The sequence below is a fragment of the Panthera onca genome, chromosome A1 (genome assembly GCF_046562875.1).
Source record: "Panthera onca isolate mPanOnc1 chromosome A1, mPanOnc1 haplotype 2, whole genome shotgun sequence".
NCBI classification, from domain to species: Eukaryota; Metazoa; Chordata; class Mammalia; order Carnivora; family Felidae; genus Panthera; species Panthera onca.
This window is the reverse complement of record NC_138339.1, coordinates 15749465-15769755: the sequence shown is the minus strand read 5'-3', so window position 1 is coordinate 15769755 and position 20291 is coordinate 15749465. Positions and strand designations below refer to the sequence as shown.

General features: G+C 35.7%; 1 protein-coding gene across 3 annotated transcripts in view; it reads left to right on the top strand.

The window, feature by feature from the left end:
- CDH18 (cadherin 18) overlaps positions 1 to 20291 on the top strand; it is a 489837-nt gene that overhangs the window by 333527 nt on the left and 136019 nt on the right. The window lies entirely within an intron of this gene.

Below are 20291 nucleotides of genomic sequence, written 5' to 3'. Positions count from 1 at the left end.
GCCTCACAGCTGCATCCCCTAGGAGAGGTGATAGTTGAAAATTTGGAAAAGAGGCCCTTATTACAGAAAATAGGCAGCATCCTGCCAATCAAGCACTTCTTCCCATTCCATCTTGGACAAAGGCATGGAATGTTTCCCTTCGCCTGAAGCCAAATAAAGGAAGGTCCAAGGTATTCACAGCCAGAGTATGTCCTGGGCTCACTGGAGCTTGAAGGCCCTGAAGACCAGTAGAAGAAGCTCTCCGAGCATAGGCCAAGATGGCTGAGAGAAAAGACCAAACCTTTACTTATAGCAAGAGGAATACACAACCTTGGGAATCTTGCTCATGAGTACTGACTAAAAGATTAAAATAATCCTCCATGAGAAAAGTGTTAGGTACCCTTGACCTAAAGGATGAAAGAGTGAGGTGCGGGAGCAGCTTTGGACATTATCAGTGTCAAGGTGACTGCTCTTGCAGGTTCACACCAATGATGCCAAAGAAAGATCCAGCAAGGATACATCAACGATGAGAGGGCACCAACTCAAGATTACAGCTAACTCTTCCACGTATGATTGTGTTGCTTTTAGCGATCCTCCCCCTTTTGGGGGGTCAGATTCTGGAAAGGCTTAAAATAACAGTTAACTAGGGAGTAGGGAAAAAAAATGATTAAGCAAGAAGATACTGACTAGTGCATGTCCCAGTGGAGGCTTTCAGGCCTTGAGTGGATCCAGGCTTGGGGTCTGCTATTTTGGAACAGATTATTGTTATCTAATTAATGCTGGTCTGGAATTTTTATGCCCAGGCAAGGAACCATTTAAAATATATACTGTATGGAGTACCTGAAAAGCTATGGGGTTGTCTGAGGTTTTAGTTAAGAGCACAAAAAAGGATTAGGCCACAATGCAGATATAAAGGGCTGGAGGGAGTAAAAGTAGTTCGGTTTCTGGTTGCAAGCCAAATCTAGATCATTCAAAGATCCAGTGCCCAAAGGTATGAAGCCATTTCAATATCTAGCAACTGACCTTGTGAAGAAATGCATCCTCCTATCCAAACTTATATAAAATATATTTTTCTATATTATATAAAATTCTAATCTTAGTTATGGATGTAATTTCGCCCTTCTTTGCTACTCCTGATACCTCCTTAGCTCATATGCCATCACACCTCCATGGTCCCTCTGAAAGGTTGTGTTACCTGTGGTGTCAGAACTTGCAGTCTGTGTTCCAGACTTTCCCCAGACCAGTACTTGAAAAAATCAGAACCCAGTCATTTCATTTTTGTTTCATAAACTCCAATCTTCACCTCTCCCTCCCCTCTAGAACCTTCAGAAGAAAACTATACTTCTTTACAGCACATAGTAGGCCCTTGGTGATCTGTTTCTCATTTACCTTTTGAGAATGATGTGTCACATCACTAAATAAACTGTTTCCTCCAATAGTTCCTCCAAAATATGCCTTCACATCTGTTTGTAAAATGATGCTACTCTTGGATGACTTCTTCCACCGTTTTCTTTACCTGGCTAATGTCTGCTTTTCCATCAAAATTGGTCTCAGAGGCACTGCTAACTGGTGACTTCCTTGAAAACCCTCCCTCACTTGATTCAGCCATCACTCTGAGCTACGTCTCCCTGCACAGCTGTGTTAACCTCTTGCCCATTTCTGTCAGAGCACTCGGTCTGTCATAAAGAAGTAATAAATACTCACTGATAATACCATGAAAATTGCCAGTAAAATAAAACTTCCGAAGAAAATTGTATTTTAATCAGTTTCCTTCACCAACATGCGAATATAATTTAAAAAGATGAATTAAAGTTAATGGTAAATCTTAACTACCAAACAAATGGCTAGTAACTTTTCTTGTATGAAAAATTATATACAATTTTAATAGTAGCATGAATAGCATTGATAGCTGTGATTTATGACTTGCTTTCTTAAATCCCAGATAAGTTTTATAACCTTACAAAGAACTTTATATGAATTATCGAACTTCAAAAAAAAAAAAGCTCTTTTTTTCATTCTCTAAATGAGGAAACTGCTGTTCTGAGGGGTGAAATGAATTCACAGAGCTAATAAAAAGAGCAAGACAGAGTGCTATCCCTATTTCTGTCTGATTCTGAAATTCTTGCTGTTAACTTCTAGGTTTTACAAAATAATCCTTGTCACTCACAGTTCGTGTCTTTATTATATCTTCTTATTACAGAATTTTATCCCCTCAAATAAAAACAGAAATGCAGATTGATGCCTTTAGCTTAGTTCCTAAATATGCTCGTGGGTTGCTCATCACAGATAGATTACAGAAGCAGGCCTAATAATTTGGATGGGACTCACACAGAATTTCCATTTTGGGGAGATTTTTAGGTGAAATTCTGTCTCTGGTTTAAGTGTTCTTATTCTCCCTCAACACTTTTTCTGAAAGAACTTGAGATTTTGTGCACCTACTATGGATGGGGTATTCTGACCCCAAAACAGTTATGATGCTGGCACAGAGGGCCAGGTTTTCTCTACTTTATGTGTTGATATTTTTAATGATCTTTTTTAAAACTAGATATACAGCTAGCTATGGGAAAATATCTTTGACAAGAAATTCTGTTGAAATACTTTTGTTTTTTAATCCTGAGATATTCTCTGGCAACTTTATTCCTACAACATTTTCTGGAAAATATTGGTAAATATTCATTTCCTCATTCTTCCCACATTGATTTAGAAAGCATATAATACAAGGATGAAGTAAAAGAGGGCTTACAGAGTTGTTAGTGTTAATTTTTAGTTAATCTTGGTTGCCAGGGTCTTTTTGTTTTACGTCAACAAACATTGCAAAGCAAAGGCTTTTCTATGTAGTTCTAAGTTCTAAGAAGCTGCTTTGGTATTAGTATACATTATGTGAATATTTTTAATGTGTAGGTCAGAACAAGCGGTTTATAGATTTGCTTGTCGTATGCATTTCTTCCTGCCATAATTGAAAACTCTTGAGGGAACTTGTACGTTAAGGAAATATCTGGAGGTGAAAAGTAAAGCATTGTGAATTCTTGATTTAGCTTCTGCCATAATGCTATCTTGCTGAAAAAGTAAGTAAAATATGCAGATGCACCAAGAATACATACCTACCTGGGACACCTGGGTGGCTCAGTAGGTTAAGCAACTGATTTTGGCTCAGGTCATGATCTCACAGTTCGTGAGTTCAAGCCCCTAGCCCCGTGTCCGGCCCTGTGCTGACAGCTCAGAGCCTGGAGCCTGCTTGGGATTCTTTGTCTCCCTCTCACTCTCTGCCCCTCCCTTGCTTGCACTCTGTCTCTTTTTGTCTTTCAAAAATAAATAAACATTGGGGAAAAAATAATAAAAAAGAAGAATACATAACTAGCCTCACAAAACAAGGCAAATCTTTTCATTTCATTTAAAGACATATATGGGCCAGCTGGGTGGCTCAGTGGGTTAAGCGTCAGACTTTGGCTCAGATCATGATCCCGTGGTTCCTCAGTTTGGGCCCACGTCGGGCTCTGTGCTGACAGCACAGAACCTGGAGCCTGCTTCGGATTCTGTGTCTGCCTCTGTCTCTCTGCCCCTCCTTTGCTTGCACTCTGCCTCTTCCTGTCTCTCAAAAATAAATAAACATTAAAAACAATGTTAAATAGATATATATTTTTTCTCACTTAAAGTGAGAAAGAAATCTTCCATGTAGAAAATGTGATTTATTGTGAAGTTTAAGAGAGAAGGAGAATATTTGAAGTCATTTAGGCAGAAGTGTTATTGGTTCAAAAATCAAGATTTTTTTTCTTTAGGATCTTGTAAGTCTTCTTTAACATATAAAAATCCTTTTAGAGACTTTCCTTATCTATACCCACCCCAACTTAAAAATACGTAAACATTCATTCCTCACGGGGCAGCTCTGTCTGCCCACAGGTCCTGTCCCCTGCTTTCATAAAAACACCCCTTTGCACCAAAAAACAAAACAAAACAAAAACAAAACAAACAAACAAAAAACCACATAAGTTCTTTTTCTTTAATGAATTTTCAAAATGATGAAAAAAATTAACACCTAATAATAAAATAATTTATCATCAAAGATAAAGAGATTTCCTGCACCAATGGAAAAAGATCGAAAGATGAAGATTTTCCAAAAGAGGAAAGATGAAGATTTAATTAGAGACTGGTATTTGGTTTAAAAGTTGAATCTGAAAAGAAACAACAAAATGTGAGCATTAATTGGTAGTATTTAGTTACTGAAGAGACACTCCAGAATGTCTAATCTGACTTTGTCTCTCTATAATTAAGGCATTAAATGAACATGGCATTTAGCTGAGATATGTTTCACTATAGTTCTTGAATCCAAGACTCTTTCAAATATATAGATTGAAAGTTTTTCAGCAAGTTACTTTAAAGCCCATCATGTCATCTTTTCTGCCTGCACAGCTATGTTTTCATCTAACAGGAATAGTTTACTGATTTTCTCAATTTTCTTATACTGATAAGAGAAATTAGGGTTTTCAGACATGTGGGATGGACCCCCCAACCTCCTGCATGATATAGCATCATCAGTGCAAAACTAGTAAAAGAAAATGCAGGAGCAGAGCAAGTGGTGCGTGATCAATCTGCGGCTGAATTGGCCTAGGTCTTCAGGCACTGACCTTCCAATTCACTGGACCTGTTCCCTGAGCAAATGCTGCTGCAGAAAGGAGATTGCTGCTTCTAAATTGCCTCTGCCTGCTTGGGTCTGGCCTTTGGGACCCACTACAAAGCCCTCCTTAAATCGCATCTTTCTCTAATTGCCTAAGGGATTCAAAATTTTGCATTTCTTGCCCTTATGTTAGGAATGTCAGTAAGAACCATAACTCCTCTAACTTTATCTTGTGAGACCACATTTCTTTCCTGGGGAGGTGGGCTTGTAAATATACCAAAATCTGCAATTAAGTTTGAAATTAAAAAGAGAAAAAAAAAACTGCATCAGTTTTTTTTCAATGACATTCCCTTTTATCATATTCTTGCTCTCAACTAAGAACATTTTTAAATTTCTTATTTAATTTTCAGCTTAATTTACTTAATTTGAAATTTTGATAAGTTTTTGTTTTAATTCCAGTTGGTTAACGTGCAGTGTTAAATTAATTTCAGATGTACAAGGCAGCAATTCAACATATACTACATATCACCTAGTGCTTATCATGACAAACACACTCCTTAATCCCCACCAACTATTTAAACCATGCCCCCACCCACCTCCCCTCTGGTAACCATTAGTTTGTTCTCTATAGTTAAGAGTCTGTTTCTTGGTTTGCCTATCTCTCTTTTTCCCCCTTCGCTCATTTGTTTTGTTTCTCAAATTCCACATATGAATGATATCATATGGTATTTGTCTTTCTCTGATTGACTTATTTCACTTTGATTATACTATCTAACTCCATTCATGGTGAAATCCAAGATTTCATTCTTTTTTATGGCTAAGTAGTATTCCATTATATACTCCTATATATATTTCCCCATTATATTATAAATATGTATATATATATATTTATATATTATATGCTATATACTATATATTTGTGTTTATTATTTTTACGTTATATATAAAATTCCATTATATATATTCCAATATATATATTCCATTATATTTCTATATATTTTATACAATATAATGGAATATATACTCAAGTACACATATATATGTATGCACTTATATACATATATATGTATATACATCTATATACATGTATACACATACATATATGCATGTATATACATGTATACATACATATATGTATATATATGTATGTATACATGTATACACATACATAATATGTATATTATATACATATAAATATATGTATATACACTTATATATACACTTTATATACAAATATAAACATACTACACTCTCCATTAATCTATCCATGGACACTTGGGCTGCTTCCATATCTTGGCTATTGTAGACAATGCTGCTATAAACAAAGGATTGCGTGCATCCTCTTGAATTAGTGTTTTGTATTCTTTGGGTAAACACCCAGTAGTGCAGGTAGTTCTATTTTTAACTTTTTGGGGCACCTCCATACTGTTTTCCACAGTGGCTGCACCAGTTTGCGTTCCCACCACATCCTCACCAACACTTAGTAACTAAGCATTTTTGACCTGAAAATCCATTATCTTCCAGTCAAAAAGTTTTCTCCTGTACCTGATCCTCATCCATCCTTTGCTCTTCCCCTTCTATCTTTGAACATGGCCTGTGCTATATTTTATCAACTTTAATGATTTCATTTTCACTTACAAGATACTGAAAAATTTCTCCATATCAACTTTTCTCTCTTATTATGTGCTTCTTAAAACTCTTCTCTAAAGGACAATTTCAATATGTTTTTAACATCATGTATTTAATTGGAATGTTTTGGTATTAATACTGTTAGCTTATTGCTTCTAGATTTTTAATTTAGATTCAATAATTAATTTTGCGTTTTTTGAAATGCGTTTTTCTTAATGTAGGCCATATTTTAATTTGTATTCCAGTCTTCTTCATCTCAGTAAATGACAAGCCCATTCTTCTGGTTCTTCAGGCCAAAAACAAATACACATAAACAGAAAAAACAAAAACAAAAACAAAAAACGGAAAACAAACAAGAAGCCATTCTGATTTTTCACTTCTCCCACACCTTGCAGCCAATTCATTATACCTTCATTATATATCCTCTATCCAATTACTTCATTTAATCTCTTTCTATTACAGGCTTACCTTGGAGATATTGTGGGTTGAGTTAATGGGCACCACAATAAAGCAAGCTGATGAATGTTTTGGTTTCCTAGTGCGTGTTATACTGCAGTGTGTTATATGTGCAATAACATTATGTCTAAAAAATACAACAGACATGCATTTTAAAATACTTAAAAATACTTGACTGTGGGGCGCCTGGGCGGCTCAGTCAGTTGAGGGTCACATTCAGCTCCTGTCACTATCTCATGGTTTGTGGGTTCAAGCCGTGCATCAGGCTTTCTGCAGTCAGAGCCCAGCCTTCTTTGAATCCTCTGTCTCCGTCTGTCTCTGCCCCTTCCCTGCTCACACTCTCTAAAAAGTGAATAAACATTTATTTAAAAAAAATACTTCATTGCTAGAAAATGCTAATCATCTTCCAAGCTTTCAAGGAGTTATCATCTTTTTGTTGGTGGAAGGTCTTGACTGGAAGTTGATGAGTGCTGGCTGACCATGGTGATAGTTGCTAAAAGTTTGGGTGGTTGTGGCAATTTCTTAAGATGAAATAAGTTATCTTCATATAGCCTACTGCTTACATTTTGAAATGACAGTCTCATTAGATAACATGTATTAAGTAGCTATCACATGCAAGCACTGTTTTAGGTATTTCCTATGTTTCACCTCATTTTATCCTATCAACGGTACGATGAACCGGGTACTGCTATTATCTGATTTCACATAGCAGATAATTAAATTCAGAGAGATCAAGTAACTTATTTTTTCAAAGAGATTAATAATTTAACCAAGTTCACAACTTCAGTAAAAGACCTAATGCAAACTTGGACATTCTCATTTTAGAAGACTGAGTCTTAGCTAGCATGCGAAGAAGCCATCCTGAAATTATCTCCAGTGTATGAGTGACTTCTCTTTGGGGCTGCACACTATTAATCCAAAAGCTGTTGAAATTCCTAGCCGGGATCAGAAGTTGAGAGCTGGTTTGCAAGAACATGGCATTACTATTTCAGAGGTACAGCAGCAGCGAACATGCTACTGGGACCAGACAAACTGGAACAGAGGGAAAAAAAAATATCATAGTAGGAAAAGTCCTGTTATTTTTTTTCCTGTGTGTTTTTTTTGTTTTGTTTTTTGTTTTTGTTTTTTGTTTGTTTTTTTTTTTTTTTTGCTTTTCTTTTTTGTTTTGTTTTGTTTTTGGTTTATTTAATTTATCTATTTACTTTTGAAACATCCATATATAGAAAAAAACAGCATTTCATCATCTGGATTTTTCCAACTTCTATGGGATAATTTCAGCCTAACGTCTTCCTAGTTGTGACCCACAATGTCAGAGAAGAACCTTGAACTCTTCTTCAAGGGAAGAAAGAACTGCAGTTCTAATGAGTTATCTGCTTTCTGTTTATTGTTGTTTTGCTAGTGCTAGGCTTCTGGACACAGGTGATTCAGAATGATTTAGCAACACAGCACAAAACACTGGTCTTGAACATATTGCTTTCATCTGTCTTCTAGCACCTACTCATTAGAGTTTGTTGGTGAAGTAAAACTAAGACGCTGTTTATGTGTTTCCTGTGACACATGCCAGAGGATTAGGAAAAATGTACACTTTATCCCTAAGAATTTGCCTCTCATTTGGTTTTCAAACTGCATTAAAGATTAATCCCTAAAAGCTTATGTTGCTCGGATGGCACTTTTACCATGTTGAGTAGATTTTCCCCTATGAGAACATTTCTTTGGTCAATTCAGTTAGAACCTAAGTGAGTGGTTTCCTCAAGTTGCCCTCTTTTCCAAAAGCCACAGCCAGTAATCACTTGTTCAAAATAAAATTTGGACCTAAATCAAGAAACTGTGTATAACTGGGTGAATTATCTCTTGTCAGTCACGTTAGAAAGGAAGACAATGCTTGAACGTACACAGTTCATGCAAAATATCCAGTAATTACTTAAATGTGCTCAAGAAATGCAGGTCCCAACTTACTGTAATATTGACGGAACAGAGAACAGAGAGGAATTTCTTCCTATAAAACAGGCAAAAGAGGAAGAAATTAACAAATGACCCAGATGACTTGCATAATGGAAGTTTTTTTTTTAAATTGTTTATTATTTTTAATGTTTTTTTTTTGAAAGAGAGAGAGACAGAGCACAAGCAGGGGAAGGACAGTGAGAGAAGTGTCGTAGACTCTCTAAAGTCCTAAGTGTCTAAGGTTCTCTCTTGTCTAGCAAGAGAGCGGAACGCAGGATGAAAAGCAAGAGATGGCTTAATGTCCAGGAAAAGACAAGAGCCCCGAGTAAGGGTCCTTGCCTCGTCTTTATTAGGATCAGAAGGTTTACAAACATGGTGATGGATGTGCACAAAGACACAATGAATCTGTGAACATTAACTTGTGGACATGAGGGAAAGGGGGTCTTGATGATATTCGGCGTTAGGGATTTAGGTTAATATAAAACAAATTCCAAGAGCCGGGCAGTCGGGCAGAAGGTTGTTTAGAGCGGACATGCGACAGCACCTCTGTTTTCTTAGCTAGCCTAGGGGATTAGACAGATAGGGGAAATAACCTCAGAGTTAACAAGGCACATTTTCTTTTGTTAATCATCTCTACTCTGGGCTGCTTCACCTGCAGTGCAGCGGTCTATAGCCCAATTCACCTATTTACCTAACTTGGTCCTTCCTCCTGTGAAAACAGGTTTTGCTACAGTACTAAATTGGGGAACAATTCTGCCCTGAATATCTAACCTTGTTTATTTCATATACCTATGTATTGGGCACAAAAATATACCTTACTTTTGGGCCTTTGCCTCTCCCTCTGTATTCTGGGGGTTCTGTACTTCTTCTCTATTCTGGGCTGCCTTTGCACCTCCGTATTCTTGGTTGCCTTGTCTTGTTTACCCAAACTCAGGTGTGAACATCCTATGGCCTTTTATTTCCTTATGCATTGTTAACCCATTGGTGTAAGCCTGGGAGATTTCTAAGCTTATCCCCCGCAGAGAAGGAGACCCAAAATCCTAAGCAGGGTCCAGTCTCTGAGCTGTCAGCACAGAGTCCAATGAGGGACTCGAACTCACGAATCGTGAGATCATGACCTGAGTCAAAGTTGGACACTTCACCAACTGAGCCACCCAGGCTCCCCAAAGGTTTTGCTTTGTTCTGTTTTGTTTTGTTAATGATATTACAAAGGGTGAGGTACAGGGTTTTATGAAAAATAAAAGTGCAGATTCAGAATTGGCAGGTCTGGGTTTGCATTTCCAGCAAGTGCTGGAGTCTGATGCTGTCACTCACTCCAAGCACCACACTTTGACTATAAAATGTCTAAGAATTTTGCAAAAAGCTATGGTGCCTGGTATGCTGCAGGCCACGTTAATGATCATCTTGTCATGTATTAAGTTATCATTTCATTTAACAGGGATGTACTGACAACTTGTTACTTGTCAAGCATCTACTCATGTGTTTGGTGCATGCCTGCAAACAAAACAGATCCTTATCCATGACCACCTGGCTTGCGTTCTAGTTGTTGGGGGTGGTGAAGGGAAGACAGAAAACAAACAATAAAAGCATAATAAAGATAACATTACACATCTTGCTAGAAGGTCGTGACTGTGATGGAATAAGAAAAGCAATTAGAGCAAGACATAAGGATCAGGAGTGTGGAGTCAAGGACGAAACAAAGTTTGGTATTAAGTAAAGGCTCAGGGTTATTATCGGCATTTATAGTATTCCCAATTTAGCAGGAATAAAAAGAATCTCTCCGGAAAAAAAAAACAAAAACAAAAACAAACAACAACAACAACAACAACAACAACAAAAAACCCTACCTACAATTTGCAGATTTCCAAAAGCTCTACTTTAATTTTCCCCAGAGGAGCAAAACGCCATTAAGAAAAGAGGCACAGATGGTTTTGATTCAGTCTTTTTCTTTCAGTTTTGCTTGAGAGAAGATGGTATTTATTCTGTCATTTCTGGCTGAAAGAAGAATCGCATTGCTTATAAAAGGTAAATCCATAGTTATGTAAAAAAGGTAAAAAAACAAAACAAAAACAAAAAAACTTCATGCTTGCAAATTGCCAATAGGAGTAGAGATTCATCAAAGAATATACATCATCATGATTTTTGCATTTTATTCTTCTTGTTCTTCTTTTAGCGACTATGGTAATTCCACAAATTTATGTAAGTCATTTTGTCTCTACAGATGAAAATAGCTTGAATTTAATGTGTATTGATAACACATTTTGGAGCTTAGAGATGGGAGTGTATGTGAAAATTGCTAATCAAAAATTTTACAGGTAAATAATTAAAATTTAAATTACCAACACATTTCTTTATACTCTCAAGGTACATTATGTTGACTGAACATTTACAAAACATAAAAAATAAAGTAAAACACTTTCACCAAAACAAATAAAAAAGTATCATTTTTGGTTGGAAAAATGTTTGTACATGGTTTTTGAACCGTGAAGAGTGATTAATGTTTATTAATTAAGCTCCAGACCTAGTTGTAAAATCTGCAGCTTATAATCCTTTTTTGTAGTGTTTATTGCTCTAAGCGAATCAGACTATATAAAAATCAGGGGAGGGCTTTTTAACTTGGTAATTGAAAATCATCGATTGAGCCAGGTCTATTTCAGCAAATAGTGGTTTTATGGGTAATTTTTCACAATTAATTGGCACTTTAGTAAGAGAAAAATTCCTCTTTACTTTGAGGAAATTTTCCCTTGCTGCCATCACCTGTAATAAATATACATTTTGACTAAAAATTAATGGGAATGTCTATTTTTCCTCTGCCAAAACACATAAAAATGATTGTAACTCTTCAAGGCAATTACTTTGGAGAATTATATTCTGTAAAACCATGTTAAGGTTTTTAAACATATCTTTGAAGGCCTCTTTCAAAATCAAACTCAGAGATAATTTGTAATACAAAACAAAAAGGTAAAATAATTCAAAAGATGGGTAGATTGATACACACACACACACACACACACACACACACACATACACACAAAGCCTGCTTCATAAGAATTTATACTCTTTCCCTTTATTTATTTATTTATTTTTTGGCTCAAACACATCATAATCATCTACCTAGATCTCTGTCGCACCTAGGTGGCTCAGTCGGTTGAGCATCCAACTTTGGCCAGGTGGTGATCTCACAGTTCGTGAGTTTGAGCCCCATGTTGGGCTCTGTGCTGACAGCTCAGAGCCTGAAGCCTGCTTTGGATTCTGTGTCTCCCTCTCTCTCTGCCCCCCCCCCCCACCTTGCACTCCGTCTCTGTCTTTCAAAAATAAATAAACTTTTAAAAAATTTAAAAATGATAAAAAATAATCATCTACCTAAATCACTTATTCATTAGATTTAACCTCCAGTTGCCACATATATTTCCAACCATCAAATACAACATCCAATAATAAAGGACTGTATTATCAAGAGTTTGACAAACTCTCATCTCTAGTTTCTTGTGGTCTTCCAGGAGTGGTTTCTCAAAGAGAATAATAATAATAATAATAATAATAATAATAATAATAATAAAAAGCACAATAGCAATTGTGCCTCTTTGACATGAGGCACAATATCACCTCTTTGACATGAAAATTAAACCTGGAAGACAATTTCTAGAGTTCCCACATGCATTGGCATATGTAAATTTTATTTTTACATAATCTAAGAAGAATCACCTAAAGACTAAACATCAACATAGAGATCTTATATTCATATGTCAAAACAGTTGCCTATGGGGTATCTGGGAGACTCAGTTGATTAAACATCTGATTCCAGCTCTGGTCATGATCTCAGGGTTTATGAGTTCCAGCCCCACGTTGAGCTCTGTTCTGACAGCTCAGAGCCTGGAGCCTGCTTTGGATTCTGTGTCTCCCTTGCTCTCTGTCCCTCCCTAGCTCCCCAGCTCACGTTCTCTCTCTCTCTGTCTCTCTCTCCCTCCCTCCTTCCCTCTCTCTCTCTCAAAAATAATAAGTAATATTGAAAAAAAAAAAAAAAAACAGTTGACTATAGTAAAATATAAAACACTCTGGTAGGCATTTCTGGTTACATAGGCCTAGATGAGTTAGGCCATAGATGACTTATTTGATATTTTGTGCCTTTGTCATCATCAACAAACTGGGAGTAATGCATAAATATCATAATCTCTCACCTCATAGGTCCATTTTCAGTTAAAAATTACATCATGTTACAAAGCTTGGTAAACTTCAAAATACTAAAAAATTTGTGAGAGCAATGTTCATCCAAGCATCTTCTATGAGAGAATATTTCCCAGAAACTTACTATATTATCTGGTCATCCTGACACATGTAGTATAATAAAAACAGGACAATACTAATTTTTGTCTATGATTTCACTTATGCTTTTCTAGGCAGCTTTCTAAGTGCTTCGCACATGCTCTTTTATTTAATCATTACAACAGCCGTCTCTCAAGATAAACAGTCATAACCCACATTTTCTAAAGGAGGAAACTGAGTCATGGAGAATGAATTTCCTTAAAGTCACATGGTTAATCAGTGAGAATAGGATTTGGACTCTATGTAGTCTGTCTTCGGAGCCCATGCTTTTAATCAATACATTGTTTTCAGCACTGCCTCAATGTCTAGTGTGGAAAAGGAGAAAAAAAAAGAAAAAAACACATCATCTTGCTCTACGAGGTAATGCTATGGTTATGTATCAAAATATAGTTCTTTATAAGCTTTTTCTTTCACACAGTATAAATAGTTCTGCAGAAATAGCGTTGATATGATATTAGATGAGAGAAATCCTTTCCTTTATCTTAAATTCCTACGTGCCATTACAAGAATACCTCAGGGAAAAAGAGCTTGGCTTGAATGTGAACAACATTTCCAAGGTACAAGTAGGAAGTTAATCGAACAGTATAATTATATCCACGGTCTTCCCCGTCATTTCAGTGAGAGCCTACATGTTTCAGCAGCCAGAAAATAATTTAAATATTAATTAGGAGCTATCCAACCCTTCCACATCTCATTCTCTAAATCCATTTTTAAAACAGTGTTTGAAGTAATCCAGGTTGAACTCATGTTATCTAATGTTAAAAAAAAGTCATGCTAGTTAATCTGTGTACGTACCTGCTTTGGGACTGTGCTCTGTATCCCTATTTGTTCTAAGTATTTAGCAAGTGATAATGCAATCAATGCTCCCTGAATTGATTGCTTCATTGAAGGCATTAACTGAATGATTTTGGTGATTTGTAATTTGTTAGAATTTGGTTGTATTAACATGCAAAATGCAATCGGAGGAAATAGGCCACATTTAATATCTGTTGACAGAGATTTAGCTGATATCTTTGCTTCATTATTAATTCTGTTTGTCAGAACTGTAATGTAAAATCTGAGGGCAATATATAATCTACTATAGGGTAAAGACACATCACAGAGACCAGAACATATAAGAATTTTATATTTTTTTTTAGGACAAGGAGCTAGGTATGCAGACTGGAGACCAATTAATACAGTATAAATGAATACACTGCATTGACCACTACTTGGGACATCACTGTGTTCTCTACCTCGAGGCTTCCAGCAATCAGAGCAATCTTTGCGGGCTGCTGTGAATCAGACAGCAGTCATCTGGAGAACGTGCACGAAGGCATGGGGGCGACGCTTCCATGGAAGGCACACATCTGAGACACAGGGAGGGTGGGACACATAAAGTTCTTCTTCTTCACCTAAGTGGTGGTGACCAAATTCAAAAGAAAAGATGGGAAATAGTAGATTTTTAAGTGTTCCATAAACCTATATTTTGGTAAGCAAGGACCAAAGTAAGTCAGTAAGGTGACAAGTGAAATGGCTGCAAAAATTATCTTTAACATTATACTCAGCACATGGATGGTATTCATGATTATGTATATACGCACGTACCTGGAGATAAATGACTCATGACCGTGTATAATAAAGGCCTGCCGATATAGTTCAGATTAAAGGAAAAAGTCTTTAAAGGAAAGAACCCTGGGTTTGGAAGTAGCATAAAAGCTTTACATTCACTGAAAAGAAAATCAGAAAGAATGATGGGGAAATAAGTGGACTTTTGGATAAAAACCTGTAGAAAACATGGTTAAGAGATACAATTGTAACAGGAATTGCAAATATAAAAAATGCAAACCTCTGGAGCTATGGATTGAGATGCTGCCAGTGCTGGGGCGATGGAAACAAATAGCTCAGGGTTCTAAATTCTCTGGGGGAAAATGCAAATCAGAGAACACTTCTTGCACTGTGAAGTTTCTGACTTGCATTTTTGCTTTGGAAAAAAATATATATATATGCCCATTTTTTTTAACAAAACTGAAAAACAGAAATGCCTTTTCTTTAAAAAAAAAGGCAGATGATAACTGTATTGAGGATATGCTATGTAATATGCATTATTCTAAATGTTTTCATGAATTAACTAATATAATTTCACATTAATCAAATAAAATATTTAGTATTGTTTCCATGTTACAGCTGAGGAAAGCTAGGCAAGGGAATGGTGGAACCAAGGTTTGAACGTAGGCAATTGATTTTAAACCCTAGACCATCAACCACACTATATTACCAAAGTTAAGTATGTCATTTTTACAAATATAGTTAAGAGAAAAGCCCAATGACTAAAGCATGCAATTGGTGATCAAAAAGTGGAGTTTAAAATAGAAAAAAAAAAAACAGTAAATTTTTCAAAATATTAAATGGAATAAGAAATGTTATTTTTATTGAGGCATAATTGACATTATTTTTAGATGTACAACATAATAATCCAACAGTACACATGTTGTGAAATGATGACTTATTGTCATAAGTCTAGTTGACGTCTGTCACCTTACATCGTTAAATTTTTTTTTTCTTGTGATGAGAACTTTTATGATCTACCCTTAGCAACTTTCAAATATTCAACACAGTATTACTAACTATAGTCACCATGCTGTACATTACACCTCCGTGACTTATTTATTTTATAAATAAGTTTTTACTTTTCAACCTCCTTCTCCCATTTTACCTACTCCCTGCTTGTCTCTAGAAACCAACAATCTGTTTTCTGTATCTGTGAGGTTTTTGTTTTTGTTTTTTGATTTTAGGTTCTACAAATATATGAGAACATTCAGTATTTGTCTTTCTCTGACTTATGTCACTTATCGTGATGCTCTTAAGGTCCCCCCATGTGGCTGCAAATGGCAAGATTTCATGCTTTTATTGTGGCTGAATACAAAATATTTTTCAAATAGTTCATTACAAATGTAAATTTTAATGACAGTAACAACATGCGGCACTTACTATCTCTGAGTGATTTTATGTTTTTATTTATTTTTTAAATGTTTATCTTAGAGAGAGAGAGGGCGCGCGCGCGCGCGCGAGCAGGGGTGGGGGAGGGGCAGCAGAGAGGGAGACATGGAACTCTGCGTGAGCTCCAGGCTCCCCACTGTCAGCACAGAGGCTGATGCTGGGCTCTAACTCACAAACCGTGAGCTCATGACTTGAGCCAAAGTCAGACACTTAACCTACTGAGCCACCCAGGCATCATTCTCTGAGTGATTTTAAATATGTTATTGGATGATTGCTATCTGTATTTCTTCAGTACTTCAAAAAAACAATATTATCTTGTCTTCATTTTTTATGAGTAAAATGTAAGTTCCTTAGATACTTTATAAGTCCTTCAACAAAGCTCTGAATGTTGTTCTGGTATATTGTAAAGTGTCTTGACCCAGCCTATAATCTGAAAATAGCCTCAGAGTTTGAGAAATGACTGGTTGGTTCAGTGACCTTGCTAAAGTTCCCATAAAGGAGATATTAAGAAGTTATTATATATATATATATATATATATATATATATATATATATATATATATATACATACACACACACACACACATACAAGGCTTGAGTAAACAAATTTCTATTATAAATCAACACAAACATTAACAATATATAATCATTTTGGACCTCAAGTAACATAAAGAAGGAGTAAAATAAAAGAGTTATGCTCATGTGTATTACTCTGTTTCTTCTAAATTAACTGAGAATACCTGAAAATCCCAACTAGATATACTGTCTCAATTATCTATACACATTAAGTATCTCAGGCTTACCTGTGCTCACATTTGGTGCTCTCTCTTTAGTTAATTCCTTTTAGAATTATTTCTGGAAGGGAAATCAAAGCAAGATGTGTAAACTCTTGCCTAGTGAGCTCATGCTGTAACTTTGATGAATGGTACTTGAATCAGTGGAAAGACATTTATAGGTTCTCTGGAACCCTAAGAGTGAACAGTATTAAAATAAGCAGCAAAAGGTGCTAAATCAACAAAAGTGATATAATTTCTGGGTTTGTTTTAATAGAAAAAGTCTCTGAATAACTAAATCAATGCCCCATTTAGTATTTCTTCCTCAGCCATCATTTGCCATGTTAATTGCCTCCCTAGTTCAATCCTTGTTCCATATCCTTTTCTGATTATATCTTGCTCTCTAATATAACTCATTCTTCAAATGTTAAATAATTCTGTACAGAGAATTCCCAAATATTTTCAGGGAACCAGATCTTTGTATTCAGTCTAGAGTACATTATACTGATTAATGCTGTATTTTCTACTTTCTTCCTAGGCTGCCTTAGGTTCTTAGTTCTTTTTTTTTTCCCCCACCTTGTCCCCCTACTAAGAAACAAAATGAAAAGCTGGTGAATGGCAAGTTATTGGTTGAAGAAAGATCTTGAGATGATAAATAGAAAGTGGCTACTCCAAACTGTAGGATCCTGGTCCACTTTACACCCTGGAAGCATTCTTAGCTGCAAACACAAAACAAAACACATAAACATGCACAAGCCAAAAACCAAACAAACCAACCAAGCAAACAAACAACAACAACAATAAAACAATGGATTCCTCCTAACCGTGTATGCTATTTAATGGAATACAGAAAGCTACAATAGGGCAGAGTCTATATATATTAATTCTAGTTGGCAGGTTTCATGTAGGATATAGCTTGACAAAGGAAGAGCCACTTTGATAACTAATACATGAATGGCAACGGTGGGATTGTAGATGGATTGTTTACATCAGGAATTTTAAAAAATAATAAAAAAATAATCTACTCCCCTCCTTCTTAAATTAGCTTTTTTACTGTAATTTTTTTCTTCCACTTTTGGGACATGTTGTCTAATTTCTAAGAGTCTCTAAATGATCCCTATATTGTGCAAAAATCCTCCAAATATGGTTGAGGAAAATTCAGTGTAGTCCAGCTGTTTTCATACTTTTGTTTAAACCAACCAGATTCATATCTTGCTAACATAAAGGAGTAACTCTGCTAATTCTGTCCATCCAATAGTCATATTTATAGAAGAAACAGAACAATATTATATTCAGTTAAAAGTCTTTTATTGTTTTATATACATTAAAATTAGATGCACTGATTTTTTATCTCACTTGCCTGTTTTTTCATAAAATATTTTATTTTCTGTCCTGATTATTAAAATTTTAGTATACAATGAAGGAATGAAGACTCAATAGAGAGCAATTTAGGCCATCAATTGTATTAAGTGGCACTCTCTTCATTATGTTGGGCAAGAGTGAGTTTATATCTTTTCATTTCTTTATAACTATCATTATTATCCTGACTTGCCAACCCAGACCTTTCTACTGAATGCATTCAACTACTCATCAGTCTTTTTCACAAAGATAGCTTTTAAGCACATAAAAGTCAATACAGCCATGAATTAACACTCTCTTCACTGATCTTTATATTCTACTTCTAATCTTGTAGAGAGATTTGTCACTGACCCCACTCCTTAAGCCAACTAATCAAGAGACATTTGAATCATTCCCCTTCCCTTCTACCCTACATCCAATCAGTTGTCTTGTCCTTAAAAATTTACTCCAAATTGTCTCACATATTCTTTTCTTCATTTCATACCTATGGTTAAGTTTAGATCTGACTGCCATGTTTCCCATTATGATGTCCCTGATTTCCATTCATTTCCTACACTGCTCAGATCACATCAGACTTGACTTAGCAACAGCATTTGTCACGTTGGATTAGTTTCTGTTCCTTGAAATACTTTTCTAGGATGTCACATTCTCTTGGTTTCTTTTCTCAATGATTACTGGTTATGTTTTACTTCCATATTTTCTCCCAAACTCCCTGGCCTATTTGAATGTCTTCTGGGCACTCATTCCTTTGCTAATATCATCATGTTTAATGGCTTCAAGTACTATCTTTATGCTGACCACATTTATAAGGCTAGTCTGGACTGTTCCTCTGAACACGAACATTATGTGTGCCTAATGAACATCTCTGCCCCATGTCTTGGACCCATATCGCAGAGAAAGTCCAAAGTCAAATTCCTGAACTCCAACTACTCCCCACACACTGCTCTCACAGCTTTTTTTATTTAGTCCAAAAATCTTGGGTTATACTCCATTACTGTTTTGCTTTCCTATAACAAATCTATCCATCAGCAAACCCCACCTTCAAGATATACCCCATTTCCAACCATATCTCTTCACGTATATTTTAACTAACTTTATTGTAAATATCTCCTAACCTACCTTCTTAATTCCACCCTTCTTCCACACAGTCTTTTCCCAACACAGCAGCTAAAACAGTCACATTAAAATAGATCAGATCGTGTCATGCTTTTGTTCAAAGCCTCCAGTGGCTTCCCATCTCATTTATGGCCAGAGTTGAAGGCCTTGCAATAATGTGCCTGTCTGTAAGTAATCTGACCCATCATGATATTCTGATCTCATCTCTTCTTGTTCTTTTTGATTTAGAGATGCTGGCTTTGCAAATTACCCCCAATAAGCTAGAGAGAGCACCCACATTAAAGCCTTTGTACATGTTACTCCTTTTGCCTGTAACTCTTTTCTGTCACCTCTTTCAAGTCTATTTGTCCCTAGCAGTCAGCGGTGTGCTAGTAAATATTTAACAACCAGAGATATATATGCATTTATATAATTACATATGTTTATTGCCATTTTACTGGTATGAAAGACATGAAACACCCAATTTACAGTTATAAAACATGCATTACACTTTATTGTAAATTCCACATAGCCTATTGATTCTAACAGAATGCTTGTGTTGATTTTTTTTGTCAAACCTTTGCATCCATTCACCACCTATTGTTGTAACTCAACGAATATTGCCAGAATCTTAAAATAAATAATGCTAATTCAGCAAAGAAGTTGCTCAGGTCATTGACAAATAAGTTTGGGTGCTGGTTAATATTTTTTGTTTATATTAATGTGTAGTTAAAAGATGTCTGTATGCACTTCACTTTTTAATCAATTACATGAATATTTTTTCTAAGTTTTCCTTAAAATATTTTATCAACTTTTCATATATTCAAAATGTAATTGTTACACATGTGAGTTTAATAATGCTTTACTTTCTCAGGTCTAGGCAATCACTGAATCAGTAAATTGAACCTTGATTTAGTCGCATTTGCTGAATTCCCTTGTGAAAATACTTACACTGCCAATGATTTTCAAATTACTAAGATGACACCACAGAATATGGAGTTGGGAAAGGATCAAAAGTATAACACCATTCTATAAAATTTCGACAGTATAGATAAAATAGACATAAATGACACCAAGAGCACAAATAATAGTAAAATATAGTAATTCAATTAGAAAGTGATGAGTTTTCAGTATTTATTATTTTT